The sequence below is a fragment of the Callorhinchus milii genome, unplaced genomic scaffold (assembly GCF_018977255.1).
Source record: "Callorhinchus milii isolate IMCB2004 unplaced genomic scaffold, IMCB_Cmil_1.0 Scaffold1, whole genome shotgun sequence".
Lineage (NCBI taxonomy): Eukaryota > Metazoa > Chordata > Chondrichthyes > Chimaeriformes > Callorhinchidae > Callorhinchus > Callorhinchus milii.
Genome location: NW_024704742.1, coordinates 110,831,491 through 110,851,912, shown reverse-complemented (window position 1 = coordinate 110,851,912; position 20,422 = coordinate 110,831,491).

Here is a 20,422-nt window from a genome sequence, read left to right as displayed (position 1 = left end):
ATTAATTTAAATACCATTAAAACTGCTTTGAATACCCAGCCAGAATATTTATCAAGTTCTTTGAGTTTTCCTCTGTGGCCTCTGTTGTTTAGAAGATAAACCTACTTCCAGGTTTGTTCTGCTTTTCATTTCTCCTGACACAGCTTTCTCCCAATCTCTGTCTCATTCAATTTATTCTACTTAAGTCTCCCTGAATTCCCTGATAGAAGCATTTAGTGTTGTGAGCAATAAACAAAGAAAATCAACAGCGAAAGAAGACAAATCCCTGAGGAAGAAAAAGGAACGGTTAGAATGGAGAGTGGAAAACTGCTAAAGAACAGGAAAACAATATGTGTTTGAAATATAAAAATTCCAGTGATTTCAAATATGGTGAGTATGCTAGAAGGATAAGATCAAAGATCAAAGTTGTCTTCTTCATCCAAATTTTTCTTATGAGCATATGTCCCTACGTACAGGTATTCGAAAGGCTCAACTCACCAATGAGCATCAAGTAATAATACTGATCATTGGCTGACTGATGAACAAATTGCTGTACAAATTGCAATATAGATATAGTGGGAAGTAAGAATCTCAACTCCTGTATTATAGGTTCTACCACCCTTTCAGGGAAAGGATTCCAGACTGTAACAGCTCTCTGGGTAAATAAATTTCTCCTCGTTCCCCCCTCTGGTTCTTTTGACAATTATCTTAAATCTGTGTCCTCAGGTTAATGACCCACCCGCCAGAGGAAACAATTTCTTCCTACCCACTCTATCACCCCTCTTAATTTTGTCCACCTCTATTAAATCTCCCCTCAACCTTCTCTGCACTAAGGAGAATAATCCCAGCCACTCCAGTCTCTCCACATAATTGTAGCCCCTCATTAATAGTATCTTATAAATCTTCTCTGCACCCCTCTAAGGCCCTGACACCTTTCCTAAAATGTGGTGCCCAAAATTGGACACAATACTCTAGTTGAAGCCTAATCAGAGATTTGTAAAGGTTCAACATAACTTCCTTGCTCTTATACTCTATGTCACTTTTCATAAAGCCAAGAATTCCATACACTTTTTTTAAATCACTTTGCTAACTTGTTCTTCCATCTTCAAAGATTTGTGTATGTGAACCCCCAGATCTCTCTGTTCCTGCACCCACTTTAAAATTCAGTCTTAATGTTGAAACTGCTTTTTTGCATTTCATAAAACAAATCAAAGAAAGCAGGATTCAAAATTAAAACTGAATTTCGGAATTGTTCATAATTTTCAAGGTCAGAATTGCTGAGCAAAAAATCTAAATCTAAGTCTAAACCTGGATGGAATTTCTGCCCATGAGCACCTTAAAGTCACAGTGGTGATCTTTACTTGCTGGTAGATTTATCAACACTGTTGGTAAATTTTCCTATTTTCCTGCAGTTGATAAATTTGCTGACTTTGATGGTAAAATTCTAAAGTAGATAAATTTAAAGAGCAGCTGAAACTCAGCCCCATTATAAGATTTTCCCAAAGATGTATCCTTGATGGGGAGGCCAATGACGAGCAGAATGACATTTAACTGGTTTCAATTGTTGCTTTTGCTGCCAGCGAAAGCTTCCTGTTAGCTATAAAGTCTCTTGCATCTTAGATAATTGGAGGGCTGTGCCAATGTTCATTAGGTTGGGCATGTTAGCTCAACTCCAGCAACATTTTTTGTGGCAGGAAAACCCCTTTGTAAGAAATGGACTCGACTGTGTTCCATCCACTGTTATTGTATTTTATTCTGATGGCTCATCCTGTTTGCCCTACTTCTCAGAAGATGATATGATAGAAATATTCATCCAGTAGTATATAATTCCACGCTGTGTTCCAAATGAAATAATTTCTGTTTCATGGTATGTTCGTTTGCTATAGAGGTTTAAGCTAAGCAATAATACCATACTATTCGCGCTTGAGTCTTCACAATATGATAATTAAAGGAATAGTGGATTTCTGACCCTATGATTTTGTATGCTTCATAATCAAATTTATCATGGACCATGCAAGTAACACATTTTACAAAAAATATTAACCAGGAAAGAATGCAATACAATATTTTCTTTGATGTCCTCGGTTGCTACTTAGATAATAGTCAAGTTGCACACAAATGTAAGCATTCACACTCCGGGCTATAAATGTTGAAACAGATTATCTCCAAAAAGAAAGATAATTTAGTTTGAATATTAGCTGTTTCTCTGCTATGCATTATTCTCAGTTTTGAAATCAAATGTAACCTCCTCAAACTGATTTCTTTCTAGGAGCACAAGACTGAGGTCCTCCTTAACTCCTTCAGTTGTTCCTTTCCTCCTGTAATCTACAAACTGTTCTTATCCAAACATAGTTTTTTGATTTATCTTCTCTGCCTTTTTCAATCTTGATGATGTTGTGCATTTTGAACTTTGAATTTTTACTTCGGTTTTGCAATAAAAATAATCGGAATTGTCTTAATTTAAGACAAGGAATTCAACTATTGTGAAACAATTTAAGAATCATGCAAGTTATAATGTGACAGCCTTTGGTTCCTGTGCTGTTCAGAGTTAATCCTATTAGTTATGATTGTAATGTGTGCAAATTGGAGATAACGACAACTTGCTTTAAATACATCTGTGATATCCAAAGGTTTAATTTTATCGTGCTTTCCTGTTACACTTACCAAAATAATCTTTAGTTGGTGTTAATTGTCATTGTTTGTCTGAGACTGATAAGCTTTTCAGGCAATTGCTCTGATGCACATTCTCAGTAACTGGCTGGTTACATACTTTGCCAGCTTGGCTCAGTTGGTAGCACTCTTGCCTCTGGGTCAGAAGATTGTGGGGACTGGAACTCAGCTGACACAACAGTGCAGTAATGGGAGGAGAGGAGTTCTGCAGTGTCCATCCTTCAAATGAGATGTTTAGCTTAGAACCCATCTGTCTGCTCTTCAGTTGGATATTAAATATGACATGATTCAAAAACATAAAGACATGCTAGCCAACAATCCCTCCACATCAATTGATCACTCACTTCATGCCTTTTATTGGGACCCTGCTGAGTGTACAATTGCTGCTAATGCTTACCTATAAATGCCAACATGCGCCTAATACTTTCTGGAATTGGGTAAGCAGGATGTCATCCCTCCAGGGAGAGAGTACACATTCCATTCCAACAAATTATCTTTGGGATTTCCATGTGTAGGTGGGATGTACAGAATTCTCAGTTTGGTTTGCATACTCTTAAGCATGCTGATGGGTTTCCGCATGTGTCAGACACCCGGTTGACCAAATAAATTTGTAAAAATGCTATCACTGCACTTGACAACAATTACTGTAAAATTCTTTGAGACATTTTGACATGGTAAGTTATTTCTTTGTATAGATCTTGACTCAGTATTGTGTTGATAAAACACAGGAAGTGTTTTTAAAGGTCCTATAAAATCAAACAGACACCTAAAGCAGTATGCAGGATCATCTGAAGATTACAAAAATGATGAAGAAAGCCCTTCAGCCCACCTGATTTCATCCTTTCCAGAATACCTACTCCCCCATCTTCTCATCAGTGCATCAATCTGTTTTTTAAAATGAGTTCAGCGTCCTGGCTTCCAATTGCTAATTAACCTCTGGGTAAAGAAATACTTCCAAGTGAATATCCTGAAATTACCCTTTACAACCCTAAACCTGCAACTCTTGTTCTGGTGCCTGGGCGCATCTGAAGTATTGTTCCAGTTAGCTTTGTCAAACCCAGTGAACATCTCATATACCTCTATATACGTCTGAGACATCTCATTTTAAGGCTAATGAGCCCTATCTTATTTGATCACTACTCGTCACTCTAACACTGGAGAAGATCCTTGTTGATCTTCTTTGAATGGCTTCTTGAGCATAGCCAGTTCCCCCATCCCATGTTGGAGCAACCAGAACTTTATAAAGTACTGTAAATATAGCCTGATCAGACTGCAGTACAGTTTGAGCAACATTTCTGGGGTTGTGCACTCAACTTATTTGGCAGTATTCTATTTGCCTTGTTTATTGCTGCCTCACACTATTTCTATATTTCTTGCTAGTGATTTCAGCCCAGGTACATACCCTATCAACAACAACAACAACAAGATTCCATTTATAAAGCGCCTTTCACGTCAGGAGGACGTCCCAAGGCGCTGCACAGTTGGGTCATGACCCGAGCAGGGGGGAAATGGTCAGGGTGAGGGGAGGGAAGGGAGGGAGCGAGGAGGGGGGAAATGGTCAGGGTGAGGGGAGGGAAGGGAGGGAGCGAGGAGGGGGGAAATGGTCAGGGTGAGGGAGGGAAGGGAGGGAGCGAGGAGGGGGAAGAGAGTCGAGAGGGGAGGTGAAGGCACGGTCAAAGAGAAAGGTTTTGAGACCGGCCTTGAAGGAGGAAAGGGAGGAAGCAAGGCGAAGGCACTGGGGGATGGAGTTCCAGAGCCTGGGGGCTGAGAGGCTCAAGGCCCGACCACCGATGGTAGGGCGGTTGGGGCGGGGGACGTGGAGCAGACTGGAGCCAGAGGAACGGAGGGTACGGGCAGGTAAGTAGGGGGATAGTAGGTCGGAGAGGTAGGAGGGAGCAAGGCCGTGAATGGCCTTGTAGGTGAGGATGAGGATCTTGAAATCAATCCTCTGGGGGATGGGGAGCCAGTGGAGGCGAGCGAGGGTGGGAGTGATGTGGTCCCGAAGCCTGGTGCGGGACAGTACACGAGCTGCAGAGTTCTGAATGACCTGCAGCTTGTGGAGGGAGGTGGCGGAAGGCCGGCGAGGAGAGAGTTCCCATAGTCCAGCCTTGAGGTGACAAAGGCGTGAACCAGAGTTTCAGCAGCGTGAGGGGTGAGGTAGTGCCATAGTCTGGCGATGTTCCGGAGGTGATGGAAGGCGGTGCCAGTTGTGGTGCGGATGTGAGGGAGAAAGGACAGCTCAGGGTCGAACAAAAAAAGTACCTTGGTGTGAGACCTTTGCTGTCTCCTCTAATTCCACAGTCTCCCTCCAACTTGCTACCATTTGTAAATTTAATTACATTGAACTGAGTCTGCAAATCTAGGTCATTAATGTGTACAAGGAAAAGGAGGGCTCGTAGAATAAATTCCAGAGGCACCCTGCTTAATATCTCCCATTTTGACTTCGCTCCCGTAATGATTACCCTTTGCTTCTTTCCCTTCAGGCAATTTTGAAACATCTCCATTTCTTGCCCTTGAAAAAGTGTCATCAATTTGTAAAGCGATGTCTCATATGATACTTTGTCAAAGGGCTTTCGGAAGTTTCGATACACTATGTCACATACCTTCTCACAATCAAATTGTGATGTTTCCTCCTCAAAAAGTCAATAGAAAGAAGTTCCTGAATTGAGGAGAATAATATCACAAGCTCACAAGATCGATTTGGATAAAGAAGGCCCTTTAGCCCATCCAATCTCATCCCTCCAGAACACCCAACCTACTGTCCCCCCAATAAATGAATCTAGTGTCCTGGCCTCTACACCTTTCCTGGCAACCTGGCCAGTTGATCATTATCCTCTGTGTACAGAAAAAAATTGTGGTATCTGTCCTGAAATTGCCCTTCACAGGCTCCTTCTGAATCATCTTCTCATACCACTGAAGAATGGCTTCTCCTCCACCCCCCGCACTCTCATGAGGTGTCCCTCAGGGCTCTGTCCTTGGTCCCCTCCTCTTCACCCTCTATATGCTCCCTCTTGGTGACATCATCCGCAGACATGGAGTTAACTTCCACATGTATGCGGATGACACCCAACTCTACCTTTCCTCCTCTACTCTCAACTCCACGACCACCGATGTCCTGACAGCCTGCCTGTCCGACATCGAGTCCTGGACGAGAGACAACTTTCTTCAGCTCAACGTGCGAAAAACCGAGGCCCTCCTGATTGGCTCACGTCAGCGCCTCCGCACCTCAGGCGCTGACACCATCAGCATCCAAGGCTGCACTCTCCACCTCTCAAAGCCAGTCAGGAACCTTGGCGTTTTGTTCGACCCTGAGCTGTCCTTTCTCCCTCACATCCGCACCACAACTGGCACCGCCTTCCATCACCTCCGGAACATCGCCAGACTACGGCATTACCTCACCCCTCACGCTGCTGAAACCCTAGTTCACGCCTTCGTCACCTCAAGGCTGGACTATGGGAACTCTCTCCTCGCCGGCCTTCCCGCCACCTCCCTCCACAAGCTGCAGATCATTCAGAACTCTGCAGCTCGTGTACTGTCCCGCACCAGGCTTCGGGACCACATCACTCCCACCCTCGCTCGCCTCCACTGGCTCCCCATCCCCCAGAGGATTGATTTCAAGATCCTCATCCTCACCTACAAGGCCATTCACGGCCTTGCTCCCTCCTACCTCTCTGACCTACTATCCCCCTACCTACCTGCCCGTACCCTCCGTTCCTCTGGCTCTGGTCTGCTCCACGTCCCCCGCCCCAACCGCCCTACCATCGGTGGTCGGGCCTTCAGCCTCTCAGCCCCCAGGCTCTGGAACTCTATCCCCCAGTGCCTTCGCCTTGCTTCCTCCCTTTCCTCCTTCAAGGCCGGTCTCAAAACCTTTCTCTTTGACCGAGCCTTCAGCTCCCCTCTCGACTCTCTTCCCCCTCCTCGCTCCCTCCCTTCCCTCCCCTCACCCTGACCATTTCCCCCCTCCTCGCTCCCTCCCTTCCCTCCCCTCACCCTGACCATTTCCCCCCTGCTCGGGCCATGACCCAACTGTGCAGCGCCTTGGGACGTCCTCCTGACGTGAAAGGCGCTTTATAAATGGAATCTTGTTGTTGTTGTTGAAGAGCTCTCGCTTATCCCTATTTATACCACTGTTTTTTGATGTAGTTAAAGGAGTGTGAGTGAAGTTTGTTTCACAAAAGTAGAAAGAGGATGGCCTCCAAGGTCACCATATTTATTGCCCACCAAGCTCCTTGAATAATCTGGTCTATTGCAGTCTTCAGTATTTTTATACTTTGGCCAGTACATTTTTCAAAGGAAGATAACTTATACTGTATATCATAGTAACAGAATGAGGAAGCTACAAAATCATTACAGTATAAAGCTACTATTTTGATTTATTAAAATGGTACCAGCTGACTTGTATTAAATCATGATAAGTGATGTGACATAACAATTTCACATATCGTGTTTCTATCAGGCCCATGATGGTAAAAAGCATTGTCGTTGGATGATAACTGACAATAAAAAAGAATCCTGAAATGAGATTTATTATGAGTTTCAGCATAAGAAATGTGTAATTCTTGTCCAATGTCACTTATCAAAATGCTGTAAATCTCCAATATATAAAAAGTCTCCATTTAGTGAACCATTTAGTTTTTTGACATAATGTCAGGATAAATGTGATACCTCTCTTGTTAGTTTATGGTGGCCCATGCACTAAAACATTTACTTAACCTGAATAGAAAGGTGCAGTTTTGCTTCGACCAACAACACGGATAAAAACAATCCCACAAACATCATTAACTAGACTACATTTCTGGGATAATTAAGTGCTTTTTAGGAAAATACTTATTCAGAACCACTTCTGTTTGAAGTTCCAGTTTTAATGCTTTGTGTTTATAATTTTGGACTACACTAATTCTCAGACAGTCAGAGCAGGTTAATTGTTGGATCGCTGAACAAGATGTGTTGAGGTCTCATTTGTGTTATTACTAATCAGGGTGGCAAAAGTCTAAACTTAATAAAAGACTGCAAACAACAACAACAACTTGGTTTTATACAGTGCTCTTCCTGCGGGTAGCATCTTGGAGTGTTTAACAGTGGTGTGATTTGATGCCAAACTGGAAAGAAAGGGGAGGTGACCGAAGGCGTGGCTGAAGAGGAAAGTCTTCAGGTGTGATCTGAAGATGGGCAAAGAATGGGCGAGACCGAGGGATTGAGGCAAGAAGTTCCAGAAATTTGGAGTGTAGTGCCTAAAAATATGCAAATATCACTTTTTTTTAAAAAAAATGTCTGTGAGTGTGTTCAAAGCCACAGCATATGTACAGATTTTACTCTCATAGTTTATGACAGCATACAACAAGAGAACAACAATATATCGCACCTTTCACATCAGGAGATTGTCTGAAAGCACTTCACAGAATTGACAGGGTGCCCGAGCTGGGGTTGGGGAGTTGTCAAAAAGACAAGTTTTAGGATAGGTTTTAGAGGGAGGGGTCGAGACAGAGAGATGCCTGGGTGGAGTTATTGCCAGATAACCATAAACTCCCACACGCTTCTTTCTCTGCCTAATGTTCAGGTCTCTCTTTTCCAGATCATAGATTTATTGGTGTCAGAAAACATTAATGAGGAAATAAGGGGATGAAAATTGAAGTGTATGATATTTTAATTGTTATTTGTCTGCTGCAGACTATCCCTCCATGGCACTATGATTTTATACCTCCCAATTCCACTTCCCTAACATATTCTTTAGTATTTCTATTTTCCAAGTACTTATCCACCTCTTTCTTGAATCCCATAATCAATTTTTCATGGTTTCCTGAGGCAGTGCATTCCAAATCCCTTTCACTTTTTGAGATATGTATATCTTATTATCAAATCATGTGCATGAATTGTTATCACATATGCATGTGAGGGCAAGCGAACATAAGATCAGGAATGCAAAGGATAAAAGTGTAATAATAATAATAATCCTTGTATTTGATATAGCGCTTTTCACATCTTCTAGACGTTACAAAGCGCTTCACAGAATATACTGTAAAGTGAATTGACCTTAGAACAAATAAATATCAGGTGTATTTCTCTATACGGAGGGTATTCCACGGCTGGCAAGAGTTACCAAGAAGGGGGATTGAGGCCAAAACAGTTGGATTCATTAAATAAATACTTTGATGATGTCATGTGAGACTAGAGTTGAAATTCTGGAAGGATGAGATCAAATAGGCTAATGGACCTCACAAGAAACCAAACTTTTTTCTTGAAACATACGTGTGATCTTGTGAATAGTCAAGCCTGAAAAAACTAATTTTTTTTCTCTATCTTATCCTGACTCACATGTTGTGCATTCCATCATTTCTTACTTTATTTTGCATTCTGGGGTTTGGGTGTCATCCTGGTTCAGTTGGTAGCATTCTTGCTTCTGAATCAGGAGGTTGTGGGTTCCCACTCTAGATCAACATTCCAGTGAAACACTAAGGAGTTAATTAGATTATATTTTAGCTTGTAAATCAAATGTCTTAACAGGCAATAACAGGCAATGTAATCAATAATTATTTTGCTTTGGAGGGGTATATAATTTATTCCATGTATAAACGACCAAATTGAAAAAAAATCAAATACTATAACTGTACCTCTAACCAATGAATGGCATCTTATAACCATAGCAACAGAATAGTTATTACGAAACTCAAAACGCCTACATAAATAAAATAGAATAATTTACCTTTTGTCGGTTATCGAGTAGTCCATAGCTCTGATTCAGCTAAGCTGGTATTATATAAAGTGCCACTGAAACACCACGCTCTGTGGGGAGCAATTCAGATTACAATGGTCAGCTTTGAGTCACCATTCAAAATCAAGGGGATTGCAATAGAACAATGTGCAGAAGGTAATCATCAACTAAGGCAATGGTTGGGGGTGGGGTCGGGGGACTTATTCCTCCCCATCACTTTGAGATCAGCTAATGTCAGGCAAAACTGACTCACAAACCTATACTTGTTCGCAATTAAAGGCTGGCCATCACCCACAGCCTGCCCACTGACTGACTGGCAGCCCATTTGCCAATCAGAGCCATATTGGAAGGCAGCAGAAGGGTGGAACCAAGTTGGCCAAATTCTGACCTAGCCCCTTCTGAATCCTCCGACCTTAGATCTGCCCCTGTGTATAATTATAATCTTTACATTTGATAAAGTACCTTTTATGTTGGAAGGATGTCTCAAAGCACTTCACAGGATATACTGTAAAGTTTGGTGAGTATGTATTTTGTAGGCAAATAATAAGATGGACGAGTAATTTTCCTTAGTTAATAATAATTCTTGCATTTCATATGGTGCTTAAGAGGTTTTAGAAACTTCTGTTTTAGTGAACTGACCCAGTTCCATAAATGTTCAACTTGTGTACTATGTGTGTCATCCACTGGAAGGAATATTCAACATGGATTTAAAAGCCACAAGTCATATTGTCTCATGAATCTACTGAAATGCCCTGAAAAATTGAATGCTGACTATCGAGTCGATATAGTTTAAGTGAATTTTTATAAGTTATTTTGATAACGTTCTTCGTGTGAGTATTTTAAACAAGATTAATTTTGTGGAATTAACGGCTGGATTTAAAACAGGCTCAGCAATAGGAAGCAAAAGGTGATAAAGAATTGGTGGGTTTTCTCTGGGGGTAGTGACATGGATTTCCACAAGGCAATGGGCTGTTCAAACTTTTTACTTTTTACTTAGAGAACAGTTCTTGAAACAAGGGTGTGCGCAGATGAATAATACAATGAGGATAAATACAATGAGGATAAATGGTATTCAAGACGATTTGGACCAATTTATAAGCAAGGCCGAGAAAATGGCAGATAGAGTTGAATGTAGGTAAACATAAGACAATGCTTATTGTAATGAGATTAATGCGTATGTACAAAAAAAGGGATGTTCATTAACAGTAGAATCTATATGAGCTTTAGGTATATGTAGTGAATGGAGGTGTTGGTCTTCTTCAGGTGGTAGTACTCTGAGTCAGAAGATTGTGGGTTCAATCCCCTCGTCAGGACTTTGAACTCACATGGCTAATCTGCAACTCAATATTATTTGCCTGTCTTTACTCCATAACCCCGGTACCTTTATTTTATTACATATAGTATTGAAAATGTTTACTTTCTCAGAATTACAGCTAAAGAAAGTTTAAAACAGGACTGGACTACCTAGACTGCAAGAGGGATTGACTTGATTCTGAAATTCTGTTGTCAGGCACATCACTTTGGAATTAGTTCAGCCCCAAGATATTCACTAGATGGTCAATAGACGTCTGATAAGCGAAGGGACGAGCCCTCGATAGGTGGAGAGCATGCATCAGGTACTCCTTGTGAACACAACTCAGCATGACATATATGAGACCATTCCCATCTTCTTCCTGCCCAAAGCTCAGAAAAACTTTCCTATTCATTGCCCAATGGTTCCATCAGTTGGAAGTGTAGTGCTTCAGGAGCAGATGGTTTCCTCTCTGCATTTCCAATCAAGGTAGATACTAAACCCTGGATGTATGAGCATGTGTTTGTAAACTTGGGTAAGAGATAAGGGAGTTGGCACTCAGTCTTAGTTAATGAGATAGGATTCTACATTTTAATATTTGTCCCTTACAATTTATATTATTCTTTATGATATTCGGTTTCACTAATTGCATTTTTACCAGAATAGAAAATATGTATGGTAATAAAAGTCTAATAATGTTGCACAGTTTTGCTTTGCAGTTATATATAGAAGAGATGAATAAATGTGTGTGTGGGGGGGGGGGGGGGGGGGGCGCGGGGAGGTGGTTTGAGGCAAAGGAACATGAAATGCTGGATTCCTCAAGATCATGGAAATTATACTGCAGTCCCAGAAACAACAACAACAAATTACATTTGTATAGCACCTTTCACGTCAGGAGGACATACCAAGGTGCTGGACAGTCAGGGATTTATACCCAAGCAGAGGGTTCGGATCAGAAGGGGTGGAGGGCAGGGAGGGTAGGGTTAGGAGGGTCACCAAAGGCATGGTTGAAGAAGAGGGTCTTGAGATGTGCCTCGAAGCAGGCAAGGTGAAAGGACTTTGGAATAGTTCCAGATGGCAGGGGCAGAGAGGCTGAAGGCCCGACTGCAGATGGTGGGGTGGGTCGGGAAGGGACGTGGAGCATCTATGTTCAACTACGTCAACTCCCTGCTTGTTGGCCTTCCCAACTCTTCCCTCCACAAGCTACAAATCATCCAGAACATTGCAGCTGGTGTCCTCTCCCGCACCAGGCTCCGTGATCATATCACCCCCATCCCAGAAACAGGTATAATCTCTCCTTTTAGCTAGCTCTGGCCTCTTGCACATTCCACATCCCCTCTGCTCCACCATCAGTAGCAGTGCTTTCAGCTATTATACCCCAAAACTAAGGTGCTCTCTGCCTCAATCCTTCTGCCTTGCCTCCTCTTTGCTCTTCTTCAGATTGCACCTGAAGATGTTCCTTTTTGGCCATGACTTCAGTGACCTCCTCTCTCTCCCTGACTCAGTATGAAGTTTGGCCACTGTTCAGCGTTCCAAGATGCTACGTTGAATGATGGGGAGTTACATAAATACTATTGGTGATTGTTTGTTGTAACCCGTTTGTGACATTCATTTTGCTTGGGTTAAAAAAAAAGAAAGACTTCATTTTAAAAAAGCAGCAAATAAATATATATATAAACTAGACAACAGCTGAAAGGTTTGAGTAATACTGTGGTTAGAATTATATTGGTGTTGCATGATGCAACATCATTAATATAAAGGAAAAGAAGAATTGCTTATACTGTACTTATGAACTGAGGAATATTACTGAAGCATATTTTCATATTAGCAGACAGGTTAGTTGTCTTGATGACTGAATGCGGGCCCTGACAGAAGGTGGGGTTTTTATAATTTAAACAGTCAGTTAAGGATAATACATTGAGCACTGTCAGCTTAATGACAGTCTTTTTTAACTCCCTAGGACTGACAGGAACAATTCGGTACATTGCATATGACAAGGTTATTGTCTTGCATTCGTGACTCCATACTCTGTGTTTTTCTGTTTTATGCTTTTTACACATTATGATAATTTTGTGCAAAATCTAGTTTTCAAAGCCAATTTAGCATTCTTCGACGACAGCAAAGCTAGCATTAAAACGTATTGTATTCTGCAGCAATTGTTTGTTCTTTCCAGGATACTTACAGCTGGTGTTTTGGTATATAACTTTTACGAATTAAATCTTTGTTTACCCTTAGTTTTACTTTGAGCAAATGTTTTACACATTCTCTAGATACAATCCTTGCTCAAAATTGTTATTTGGCAATACAGTATTTTTGAAGTTTGAAAATACAGTATTCGGCTACAATGTGCAGCATGAATTGTAAAATACCTTGTGTACAGCAGGTGGCATCATAGGACTTATGATCGCTTCTTCCCTGACTCCATTTGCTATTTCACAGGTAACAGAGCAGAGGTTACACTTTCATTGTCCGTTCACTGTAGAATGTAAACTGTCTTTATTGTTCCAGCAAGTGATGACAATATGACATGAGTAGCAAAAATTATTCCAGATTCTTTTCACACTGGTGCTCAATTTTTGTTCCTCTCCATTTTTGAAGCACATATGATAAGCCCTGCAATTATAATAATCATTAAGATGTCTCAAAGTGTTTCACAGAATATATTGTGAAGTGAATTGACTATACGTTTTGTGGGCGAAATACACTAGCCAATTGCACACAGCAGTGTCCCACAAACCGTTGAGGATTGAGTGACTAATTTATTTACTTATTTGTTTGAAGGGACTATTACCCCCAGAAAGCGATCCACCAAACGACTGATAACCGGGTTTCTACTTACTGCTGGGTAAACAGAGTCGTGTGGAGTACGGAAACTTGCCTAAGGTTTCGCCCTGCACGGATATTGAACCCGTGGCCTCTCATTTGCGAGACATGCGTGATAACCACTACACGACAGGCCTAAAATATAGTATTTCCAATAAGATCCCTTAAAAAAGGTTTCCTGAATAAAGAATCTGAGCCACACAAATGGGGGATTTCTTACCTGACAATCCAGTGCCTTGGGATGTCCTCCCGACGTGAAAGGTGCTCTATAAATGTAATTTTGTTGTTATTGTTGTAGTAACTGGAAGTATGTCACTCTAATCCATGGAAATTCCCTTGATGAATTTAATTGTATAATCATCAGCTGCAGGTCACCAGTGTTAGTTTTCTAGTTTTTATCTTTGACTACTAACCTCTCGGATGCCTTTTTAACTTGTTTTTAAAATAATTTTTTGCAAAGATTTGCTAAGAGCTAGAAAGAATGTACAGCGCCAAAACAGGCCACTCGACCCAACCAGTCTGTGCTGGTGTCTTCACCCATTCCTTACTCCATCCCTTACCCTCCTATTCCCTCCTCACTCATGTGAAGGTCTAGCTTTCTCTTGAATGCATCTACACTGGCTGATTCAACCACCATTTCAGGCAGCGAATTACACAATCTCCCTACCCTCACAATCTCCCTGTCCCCTGGCTATGGACTCCCCAACCAGCAGGAACAGCCTATTTATGTCAACTTTATCAAACATTTTTATAATTTTAAATACTTCCATTAAGTTCTCCCTTAAACATCTCTTCTTTCATGGCTCTCTCTAGTTGAGAATCAGACCTAGCCCAACTCAAGATATTTCTGGCCCAGGCATGAAGGGGAGTGGGGGGTGGGGGGCTGAGGAGACATCAGGTTGGTAAGCTGTTCAGACAAAAACAACTGTATATTCTGGCCTAATGATAATTGTCACATCATTAACTGAAAACTTTCCCTCATTATTTTCTATCAAACCTTTATAAGAAACTATTGTCTGATACTTCCTCTCTTATGTATGAAATTTACTGCTTCTCACAGATAAAATTGGTACTTGGCAGTTTGTGGAACATTGCTGTGCACAAGTTGGTTGCTGCGTTCGCCTACAAAATAGTCACTGAACTTTACAGTAAATCGTTTAATGTGCTTTGAGACATTCTTCAGACATGAAAGATATCATATTAAATGCAAGGATTAATATTATTAGATAGTTCCTGTGCTGTCTAGGACTCCTGTGCAACAGCATAGGCTCTGCAGGTTGATTTTCAGATATTGGTTGCATTACCAAGAGTATTGGTTTTAATTGTCTGAGGGTAGTTGTTCATTTTGATTGTCAATCACTATACCAAGTGGGTGGAATCTTATAAGACCATATGTAGGTAATGGACTGGAACAATAGTGTGGTCATTTGGGTAATCACAAATTTTAACTTGACTCACTAATGCCTTCATTTTCTACATTATAATGCACCGTTTTATTTTCACTTGGCACGCATAAGAATTATTAACTACTGTAATGAGAATAGGAATGAGAACAAGCTGAGCAATTAATATTCTTATTTTTGGGAACAAAAAGGTTTGGTAAGAAGGGTACTGTCTATCTCGGTTAATATTGATGACTAGTTCACGTATTAAATAAAGGATTGTCTAGGAAATGTGCCTCTGTGAGAGGCAGATAATGCAGAATAAATGCATTTTGCTGGTTCTCAGTTGTCTTTAATATACTTGATATGAAGGGTAGTATTATAAAACTATTTAAAATAGTACTCTGGTAACAGTAGGAGCAGTTTTGATGTGCTGTCCCAATAATGGCAGCAATTGTGCTAATGCATTTATGTCTATGCTGGTGATCAGCTGATCATGTGTGAGAGCCAGTTAGTTTTGGTAAGTGCCAGAATGCAAGTAAAATCTCATAGATTCATAGCAATTAGATACAGTGCGAGCAGGCGGACATTCGGCTCAACAAACCTATGCTACTGCTAGCTCCATCATTGGAGCTACACACGGGACTCAAGTTCCATTTTCAGGCTCTTTCCCCGTACCTTTTATATTGGTACATTTAAATAAGTACCCTCCTCAAATAATTTGGAACTGGAAAGAGAAAGGTGGAGGCTGAAAGGTGTAAATGGGATGTAGACAGTTTCACTAAAAGGATTCGAACTTGTTAATAATTTAAAAGTGCTATTGCAGCCCTTAATTGGTCACTCAATCCACAACTGTTTGTGGGACACTGCCGTGCGCAATTGGCCGCCATGCTTTGCCAAAAAAAATACAGTCAATTCACCTTACAGTATATCCTGTGAAGCTCTTTGAGACATCTCAAAGATGTGGTGAGGCCCTATATCAAATACAAGAATTATTATTATTATTACTTAACAGTTAATAATATTTATCAACATTATCCTGGATAAAAAAACACCTCTGAAAATAAATGAGGATTGCATTTCTGGAAAATGTTTTCAATGAGGATATTTTTAAAGAGGATCAAGTGCAGAATGTATTTCTTACATTTTATTAGACTGTGAAACATTGATAAGTACCTTAAGGTTCAACAGTACTCTTAATGGATGGGATTTTGGATGTTTAGTTTCTGAAATGATGACTCGTCTGCATCTCTTTGGATGTACTGTCTGCAAAGTGGCCCTTTTATCAGAACTCTCGCTGCCTTCTGCAGCTGGTAATGTTTTAAGGAGCACATTTGCTGTGTTAATACCTTGTTGAGGCTGTTTCAATGGCTGGGTCTCTGAGAGGTCAATGTCAGGACTGCTTTCCTCTGAACCCTTGTTGTACAGGGTAAAACAGAGGACATGAAGAACTTCTACCCTCTCACACTGCAGGGAGTCTCGCTGCTGCAGGCAACCCCTCCCACAAACCAGTGCTGCTAGCAGTATAGCCAATAAAAATAATATTGCTTCTTGCCAAAATACAATGGAGAAAAAAAGCCAGAATTCATTACAACATGAGTGTAACAAGTATTGCAAAACTCTTATTGGAACCTGATGTAGGTTGCAAACATTAACATGTGTTGATAACGTAATACTAACAGGCTAGATTACACTGTTCCACAACTAAAAAAGGTATAAAAAAAGAAAATTTAGTCATGGTTTCGAAATGATTATTTTTCTCCTCAACATTACCAAGAAATTTGAAAACTTATGGTTATGGGTTTATACAATAACCTGATAATAATGGCAGAGAAGGCATAGTCTGTGTACAATTTCATTTCTTCTCTGTAATGTGCCAATGGTATTATTCCTTAACATCATTACATCTTAGAGAACATACATCCACATTGCATTACAACAGAAACATAGTAAGAAATATGAGAAAACTACACTGAAAATTGTATTGAATTACTGTAGCTTATATTGTACTTAGCTGGACAAGTGGCAGTAACCAGAATATTTTTCCCTGTCTTTATCCCCCAGCTAATTTTGGTGTGCAGGTTGAGTGGTCAATTTTTGCAGTCAGTTGGTTTTGAGGTTAATGGTAGGGCAGGAGTGTTTTGGTTTGAGTAAAGCTCTGTGACTGCTACTTTCAGGTTTTTTGAAGATGTTTTCTCCTTAAACAATAACACAAAATATCTCCAAATCAGGACCAATTAGTTGCTAATGAGTAATCCTTTTAATGAGTACCAAATGCAATAGCATGTTCTGTACAATGTATCTCTGTGTACTTCATCAATGGTAATAGTTCAGCCATTAGTCAAAATGAGAGAGCGAGAGAGAGAGAGAAATTGTGATAATTGTTTACATATGTGCATTATGATTGTGAAACAAGAGACATGGCATGCAGAACAATGAGCAACAAATGTGAAAATGGAAAGACAGTGTAAAGGTGAATTGCAGGCAGAGAGAAGAACTGAGTGTGCAAGATAACATGCTGTATGTTCCATGTTAGGCAGTAGAAAACCCTTGTTCGATTCATTTGACATCCAAGCTGATGTTTTATGGCTTCATACAATCTGTGATTTCTGATTAAAAGTGGTCTAAGGAGTTTAAAGTATCCTGCTGACAATTTAAGTTTCTACCTTCAGGGAACGTGTTCACTTTCTTTCTCTGTCCAAAGAGATTATGCAACGATGCAAAAAATAGATAAGCAGTCTAAAGGATGATGCACTGATTCATACCCTTTTCCTTATTCTAAACAATCCTCCAGATAAAATTGGTTATTTGCTTCATGGCTGTTTGGTCCACATTGCTGTACACAAATTGGCAGCCGCATTCACCTACAAAGTACACAGTCGCATCACTTTACAGTAAATCCTGTGAAGTGCATGAGATGTCCTCCCGATGCAAACGGTGCTATATCAAATGCAAGGATTATTATTATTTATCAAGAATGGATACCCCATAAATACAAGTTAAAAATTAAACAAGAAACAAATGGCACAAGTTTTTTTTTATCAAATTCTTTCCTCTTGAAGTTTAAAATGTTGATCAATGACAATTGAAACATTTACCGAGAAATGCACATTTTAATTAAAGGAACAGAATAGTTTTCAAGAAATAATGCCAGTGTGGCCAAAATGTAATTGTGTTACTTTACTGTGACATTGCTGAAAGGAATGGAAATACTTATGCTTCCATCTGTACACACAGCAAGGTAATTATGTACAGATGGTGTTGATTCTGCGGGACAGGTTGCTCCATGTAAAAAGTATGTTTTGGTTATTTTAACAAGATTTATTGCACTAGTCACAGGTAAGTGCTTCAATGTTAATGATAATTGCTGCTAATACTTCAGAAAAAACAATGATTGTAGGTTAAAATAACTATACAAAGCAATTTCTGTCACATAGCCCGAAATACATCATTGCAAAGGTATGCTCATGCTTTTGATATTTAAATTGAACTCAGTTTTATTAAAGTGTTTAAAATTGTGCTTTTTAATCATTTCATTCCCTTTCTTTTATTGTTAGATTAAAACTATTATTTTTGGAAGTTTTGCTCCAAAAGTTTAAAAATTGGTTAACCACATTTTTAAGTCACAGCTATTTAAGACACAATATTTTTATTTTAAAAAGTTGCAAAGTTCTGATGGTAAGAACTGTAAAATATTTTATACAGAATGGAGTCTCCAGTTGCTTTTCGTGGATGCCAAGTCTGCAGAATTGTCAAAGGAAGGCAAATCAATTGTCAAAGCGTTTGACAGAGTATACTGTAAAGTGGTATGACTGGGCAAATGCACACAATATAATAAATAATTCCCCCATCAATCCTTTCATAATCTTGAAGATTTTTTTTTTGCCCACAAAATACAGTCAATTCACTTTACAATATATTCTGTGAGGCATTTGAGATATCTCAATGACATGATAAGGCATTATATCAAATGCAAAGGTTATTATTATATTATTATAATAATAATAATCCTTGCATTTGATATAGTGCTTTTCACGTCTTCTAGACATCTCAAAGCGCTTCACAGAATAGACTGTAAAGTGAATTGACTGTATATTTGTGGGCGAAATGCAGCAGCCAATTGCACACAGCAGTATCTCAAAAACAGTCGTGGATTGAAGTGACCAATTTATTATTGGTTTTTTTTGAGGGATTATTATTAGGCGTGTAGAGTAAGGAAACTTGCCCAAGGTTTCACCCGGACGGGAATCGAACCCAGGTCTCTCGTTTGCAAAACCACTCTAACCACTCTAACCATAGGACTCCATTATCCTCCATTATCAGGTCATCACTTAACCTTCTCATCTGTAGTGAAAACCGACTAGCATCTCAAGTCTCTCAATAACTGAAAATCCCCATCCCAGAATAAACTAGTATTTCTCAATTTGAATCCCAATATTCCTTGACACTGCAATTATGTTTAATGCAAGGCTCCACTTCCATTAGGTGATAAAGTACTTGCAGGACTGACTACCAGATCCTTCCCCATCACGAACAGTAAAATTGCTCAACTTATTCCTATATATAATAGACTATCTTTTTGGTGTTAGGGAGAATTGGAGAAAGAAGAAGTAAGATTATTTATCATTTGAAGTGATACCAAATACCTCTAAATCAAACAGACTTTTCTCCATGAATTTAATGACAAAATGAATGACTACTAAAGCTGGCGATTTCTGGAGCAGCATCTATAATTAATAAATCTGCAGCAATCATTAAGGCAATGAATTGTTGGACTTCGATTGTCACCTCTAATTTCTGACAAGTTTAATAAATTCCCAAGGAAATCTACACAAGTGGCACCCAGAGTGAGCAAGATGCATTGTCCCATACCCATAGTCTGAATCCATCTATTGACAATAAACTGTAATCTACCATAATTGGTTAGTCTTCCAACCGGTAGTTGAAAATTAAGTTCAATAACTGTAACAATTTGTTTACATAGAGATCCTTTCGCATGGGAAGAATGTCTCAAAACATGTTTCAAGACTGAATGGGAGTCTAAATTTCGAGTGAGAGAAGTTTCCTCAGATTAAAAGTCCAGTTTCCTGTAAACTGTTTTGAATGTTGTGCAAACGTTAAGATTGCAACTCTGTTCGTGACCATGAGATTAGTTACCCCCTTTAGGATGTGTTGCTTTACATACATGTGCTGTAAATTTCTGTGGGTCCCTGGTTCTCTCCTGGAGTTCTGTTTCCCACAAAGTTCATGACTGATTAATATAACAAACACAGATGTGGGGAAAAGGAAAATCATTGCAAAAGGTCGCTTCCTTCACTGTAATGAATCCCTTCTTCATAGTGATGTGCATTGTGCCATTGGATATAGTGATGTTCTGCCCAAGGCTGGAGGTTACATGAAGTTGGAATTTATTATGTTTTAAAATTTTAAGAGTTGGATTGACAAGCGCAGAAGAGCAGACTCTATTCCCTGCTATATTATTTAGCACAGAGCAGATTCTGCTGTACATTCAGAAAAGCGCTTTAACAACCTGATAAAGTGCTATATCACATGCAAGGATTATTATTA